The sequence below is a fragment of the Episyrphus balteatus genome, chromosome 2, assembly GCF_945859705.1.
Source record: "Episyrphus balteatus chromosome 2, idEpiBalt1.1, whole genome shotgun sequence".
NCBI lineage: Eukaryota > Metazoa > Arthropoda > Insecta > Diptera > Syrphidae > Episyrphus > Episyrphus balteatus.
This window is the reverse complement of record NC_079135.1, coordinates 4380958-4387674: the sequence shown is the minus strand read 5'-3', so window position 1 is coordinate 4387674 and position 6717 is coordinate 4380958.

Genomic DNA, 6717 nt, shown 5'->3' with positions numbered 1-6717 from the left:
CAGGTGGTAAGGTGGGCGACTAATGATTTGAAGTCTCCAGTTCGATTCCCAGCCTGGTCATCGTTTTTTTTTATTTTTTTGCAGATTTTAAAACAATAAGGAAACCCCGATTGTTTTAATAAGGTTTCCTTCTTGGATGAAAACCATAGAGAAATCTTATTGTTTTTGTTCTATTTTATGTGGTCTATTTTTCTCTGTGTAATACTTTTCTAATCCCCTTTGACTTTCTTAATTTGAATTAAGCATTAGAATGGGTCTAAAGTGCAAAGTTTTTGAGATATCGAATTTTGAACTTCCAAACACTATTTTTGTGATGTGCTGCTGCTAATAATTGTTTTTTTTTTTTTTCAAAAATTACAATGCCGAACACACAAAAATTTTCCAGACCGTTGTTTATCATTTCTTACTAAGTTTAGGGTGCTGATTCCAAAAATGACATTCGTTTTTTTGTAGCAGCTCTAGTTTTTAAATTATTCATACATGAAAATTCATAGAAATTCATACAATTTTTTTTTGTTACATTTTTTTTTTATTATTTTTTTTTTTTTGTATTTTTTTTTTACTTACTCAACCGAAATACATTACATTGGAAACAAATTTTTCCAACAAAACTTTTAAAACGCTTGTAATAATGAAATCTAAAAAAAATAGTATGAAATTACCCCAAAAATGTGAAAAATTAAAATATCTAAAAAAAAATACAGCTCATAGAAAGCAACCAGTGTGATTTTTAGGCTTAGTGTACCCAAATGCATTAGGTTCGATAAGAAAATTTCTGGAAAATGTTAAAAATCAGTTAAAATAAGCATAACTTTAAAATAAGTACGAAATTACCCATAAATGTGGAAAACTAATTCAAAAAATAGAGCTCCTAGAAAAAAAAAAACGAAAAAAAAATTTTTTTTTATATTTGCCAAGTTTGAAAATCTACTACCTAGTTTTTAGTGGAGTAACTAAAGCAAATTATTAGGGAACCCGGCCGAGCAGCTCTGATTTTGATGATCTTTTTTTTCAAATGCCGGTTACTAAAAATACTTTAAAGTCTATAGGTTAAAAATTGCCGATGTTGCTGTACTGTTTTTTTAAATTAAAATTAAATTTTTTTTGAACAAAACCATTTTGGTTGCTTAAATTTCATAAAATAAGTTATACCAAAAGATTCTCTTGGTAATTTAAGGAAAAAATATATATGGAAATAAAAGACAATCTGCCATCGTTAAAGCGATAAATGCAATTTTCTCACAAACTGACTTCAAATACAAAAAATATGAAATGGTAACGGAGTTACGAATGACAGAGTTACGTTAGTTGAACACAACGGCAACACCTACAATATTAAAAAACACATTTTAAAAAAGCCAAAAGCTCATTCGTATCTATAAAATTTAAATTCACAAAATTTAATGAATAGTTTTTTAAAAAATGGTAATTAAACTCAGAATTAAAACAAAAAATGTTATTAAAAAAAATTAAATGACTTTTTTTCTAAAAAAAATAAATTTATATTAGCTAATTTTTTTTTTTTTTTCAAAACTTCTATTAAAAAAAGTTCTTCGAAAATGTAATACTTTTTAATTTTTTTCATAAATTGTAATACATATTGACATTTTTTTTATAATTTCAATTAATAATAAATGTGCCCTAAAAAATTTGAAAAATAAATGCATTGTTACGAAAAAGTTTTAAAAGATCATGTTAAAATTTTTTCAATAACTTTTTTTTTTAATCTGAGTTTAATTACCATTTTTTAAAAAACCATTTCCTGAATTTACTTAATTTTAATTTTACAAATATAAATAAGCTTCTAGCTTTTTAAAAATGTATATTTAAATATTGTAGGTGTTCCCGTTGTATTCAAATATTTTTTGTCAATTTGTGAGAAAATTGCATTTATCGCCTTAACGAAGGAAGATTGTCCTTCGTTCCCATATAATTGTTTTCCTTTAGTTGCCTAGACAATCTTTTGGCATTAATAAATTTATGAAATTTAAGCAAAATTTTTGGAAAATTTTTTTTTTGTTCACAAAAATCTTTAATTAAATTTAAAAAATCAAAACGGCAACAGCGGCAAATTTGAATCTATAGACTGTAAAGTATTTTAAATTTCCGACGTTTGAAAAAAAAGATCATCAAAATCAGAGCTGTTCGGCCGGGTTCCCTGATATTGTCATTTTTTGAGCTTTAGTTACTCTACTATTTAGAACTTAAGCAAATTTTTAAGAAAAACAATTCAAATAACTATATTGAAAAATATAAGATATTTTGTAACATTTGAAGTATTGAAAACTATAAGTCGCGTTAGGTTAACATAAACATAGTGACTTGATACTTGGAAATATTTTTTTTTATTATTTCTAGTCTTTTTAAAATCATAAAATTTTCTTCATATATGCTTGAAAATTGAAGTTAAGGTGTCAAACTAAATTGTCCATTCTATATTATACATATATAAGAAAAACACAAATAAAACGTTTCCGAATTAAGGTACCCACCGAAAAGAAAATGAATCACTTTATCGTTATATGCGTTGTTTTTCGTTCCGCTCACTTGGTGCAGATGTCAAAGCTAAAACCTCTACATCAAACATTCTAAAACATTTTCAATTAATTGCTGAGTGTGTGAATTTAAATATAAACCAAAACCACCTGTAAATAAATTATATTTTAACCTCACTAACAAAATAATGCGTCGTCGATCGTTTTTTGGCGGCTTTGTTCTTTGTAGCACACCATTTTAAATAAAATTTAAGAGCGCACTTCAGTTTCACTGCCAAAATTCGTGAACATCGAATCATGCCAAACTATTTTTAACTTCCTTTGTTAAAAAAAAAAATACCCAATTACTTCATTGTAAGTTTGATTGTTCGATTTTATTTGAATGTTGAAGGACAATGGATTTAAAAAAAAATAAAGTTAATTGATTTTAAATTACCTCAAACTGTCTAATAAGAATTGGTGCCAAATTGTATAATTTTATTTCGAAATTAATTATAAAAAAACAGTAGGATACACTCAAAATTGGCGACAAGAGATTATTTTGTCATCAAAATTTTTGTAGATGCTTTATCTTGTCTAAATTGTCATGTAAGACATTTACAATAATTAAGAAATGATTTTTTTAAATTCAGATCGTTGAACTTGATCGTGTCGAAAATAGAACTTTTTCATTAATGGAAATTACCTTAAAATTTGTTTTTGAAGGTGTTAAGATTTTTTTTGATTGTCTGTCTTAATAAAAGAAACAAAAACACCTCCTCAGAAATTATGATGGCAATATAATTTTATGATGGCTTTTTTTATTACGTTCTTGATTAAAAATTTTGTAAAATAGGTCAAATTGGAGGAGGAGAATGGAATGCGAAAATTAATTCACAACTATGACGACGACAATCAGTCGATTTCTGTGAGAAAATTCTCGGTCCTATTTATTTTTATAAAATTTATTAAAAATATTAAACATTTTAAACATAGCAACTAGGCGGAAATATTTTATTCTAATTTTATTCTTTTTTTATAGCGTAGTGCTAAAATAAAAATAAATTAGGCTTTTTATGTTTTAATAGACAATAAAGGCTTTTTTCCATTGTTCATTTTTTAAGGTGGTTTTTAAAAATAAAATTAAGTATAGTTATTGTTTTTCCTGTCTAATCAAAAAAACGAAGGCTAATTTTTGTTATTTTAATACTAGATATGCTTTAACAAAAGTAATCATCTGTAAAAGTGAAATAAATATGTTTTCAAAAAAGCAGCAACATATATTAAAAATGAAAATACAATTCCAACAAGACGATATTTTATGAAAAATTAAATTGAAATACATTTATTCCAATAATCACTAAAATAAATGTCTCAAGCTCCGATAAAGAAAGTCAGCTGTGCAATAATGAAGCGTGAAGTAAACCATTGAAGGTCATCTTTAATCAGTGTTCCACAATGTTGGCTATAAGTACAGCCGGTAAAATTCACCGCATCTTCATTTTATGAAGGTATACATTTCAAAGTATTTTTTTACTAATGTAGATAATACAATTCTTTCAAAAATCCATTCCAAAACAAAAACTATTGTGGAAATTGCCAATCCGATAAGCAAAAAGTTCCATGCAAACTGCAACTGATGCAAAGATAATGGAGTCAGCGTTTCTTCATAAACATAATCTGTATAAACCCTCGCTTTTAAACCTTACGTTTTTGCTTGGTAAAGTACATCTGAATCCCACTTCTGAGTCAAACCAGTTTGATGTACTTCATGGATGAATTTATTCAAAATTTCCTTGAAAGGAAAATGATGTGGTAGCAAATATCCAATAGGGTAACTTGTAATTGCTTGTCGGGCTCTACGAAATAAACTTTTACGAAACAAAGACTGGAAACCAATTAAAAATTGACATCTATCTGCATCTAAGACATATGCGAAGCTAACGTTACGCATAGATAAACATTGAGGAACAAGAACCGAAGAATTATTTGGTCGAATTATTTTATCAAAGCCTTTTGGATAAGAATAATTCCTAAGTGCTTCCCATCGGATATCTAAGATCATAATGGGAATGTTGTTGTCCACAAGATCTTGAATAGTGTCGAATTGTTTTATTTTGATAAAAACTGTCAGAAATGATTGAAAAAATGCTCCAAATAAATTTCCAATTATGAAAGCAAGCAAAAGTACAACCAAATAAAATCGGTAGTTTGAAGTTATTGGTTTTTCTGTTGGTAAATTCAGCAAAGATAAATAAGTATCACTGAAACTAGACCAAATATCCACATTTGAAGCTGTTAATTTGTCAAGTAAAATCCTAGAAACTGTTATAAATATGACGGAAAGTCCAATGCACAACCATACGCCAGCTGAAAATGGCCTTTTAAGGTATTCATGGGGTGAAATAAAATCATTGCGAGGCACCATTAAAACAAATTCTTCAACTTTTACTGGATAGCTTAAGTCGAGATTTTTTTGTGGATACAATGGGTTCATGCTTATATCAATCTTATTGTTCAAAGTTGGTTCAATAACACTGGTTTACAAGGGTTCTGTTGCCGGAACAAAAATATACTTTTCTGAAGGTTTTTGGTGTGCCGAACTCGAATTCGAAGTCAAAAAAATTCTAGCAGCTCCCGTTTTTGAGATATTACCGTTAGAAAATGCAAAAAAACGTTTTTTTGAGTTTTTCGGACCTTATTCTATTGTATAAGGAAAATTGTTTGAGCATATTTAGTAACGGTTTCTATAAGAACTATTTCCCATCTTTCGATACCTGTTTAAATCTTTTCAATATCTTATGTATTGCCCGAGATATCTTAAACTGAAGTCAGTGGGTTTGGCTTCATATATCATAAAGAAGATAATGACATTATAAAATTTTTAAAAATATCAAACAACTGAGGATATCTCGGGAAGTAAAAAAGATATCGGAGAGATTTAAACAGATTTAAAAAGGTGGTAAATAGTTCTTATAAAAACCGTTACTAAATATGCTCAAACAATTTTCCTTATATAAAAGAATAAGGTCCGAAGTGCTGCACTTTCTAACGGTAATATCTCAAAAAAGGGAGCTGGTAGAATTTTTTTGACTTCGGATTCAAGTTCAGCATACCGAAAACCTTCAGAAAAGTATATTTTTGTTCCGGCAACAAAAAAAAAGTTTAATTTTGTAAACCAGTGTAATAGGTCCAGAAATTGTATCGTTTGTATTTTTAAAAAATAGTTCCTTAAATGTGGCATTATGTTTTTTTAAGAAATGTAGAAATATTTGACCAAATTGTCCTCCAATACGTGGATTTCCTCTCTCATTTGAATACCAAAAAACTCTTGGAAAGTCTGGATTAATAGTTGTTCGTATAGCAAAGCCATTAAGATTCTTAAGAGCGTCCGGGAGATTATCAGTATTTCCGACAAGTTGTTGAATTGAATTATCAGCGTAAGGGAGGTATGCATACGATGATGTTTTGCCAATTGTTCCGAAAATTCTTGTAAACTTGTTAAAATTAAAAAAGTGAAAGTATTTAGTTAAGTTGGTTAGTGTTTTCGCTATAACTATGACGAACTTTCTAACTTGAATGATTTCGATCACATTTTTAAGTACTTTTGGAATGTTTGAGTTTGTATCAGAAATTTGAAATACGATGATAACTTTGTTTAATTGTTGAAAATTCTCTGCAAAATCTGCATCAAATGTCAATACTTGTATTCGAACATTCGATTTTAAGAAATCAGTCAGAAACTCATCATCAATACCGATGAAGCACAGTTCTGCTGAATCACTTTCTCCATGAATTTTTACAATTAAATCTTGAAGAGATATATTTTGCGCAAGAATAAGAGTTAAGATTGATAGAAATACATTGATCTTGAGAATAAACATTTTCCGTGTTTTCAAATTGAAATAAAAAACAGGACTGTCAAGTGTTTAACTCTTGACAACCAAATAATAGCGAAATATTGATTTTATAAATCGACTGCGGCATGTGAACAAGTTTTAAAATATTGACTGCATTTTAATGTGAAACTTTACACAAATCACAATTAAATTGACCAAATTAAGTTAAATGATGAATTAAAAGACTACAGGAATTAGAACTTCGATTAAAGTGAAGATAGTTTTTAATTATCTTAAGCTTTGTGCACACTTTTATCTTACTCCAAAAATCATATTTCTGATCGCATATTTTCATTGAGTCTTAGGTGTTTTAAAGTTTTTAGAAAAATGTCTTTACATATTCT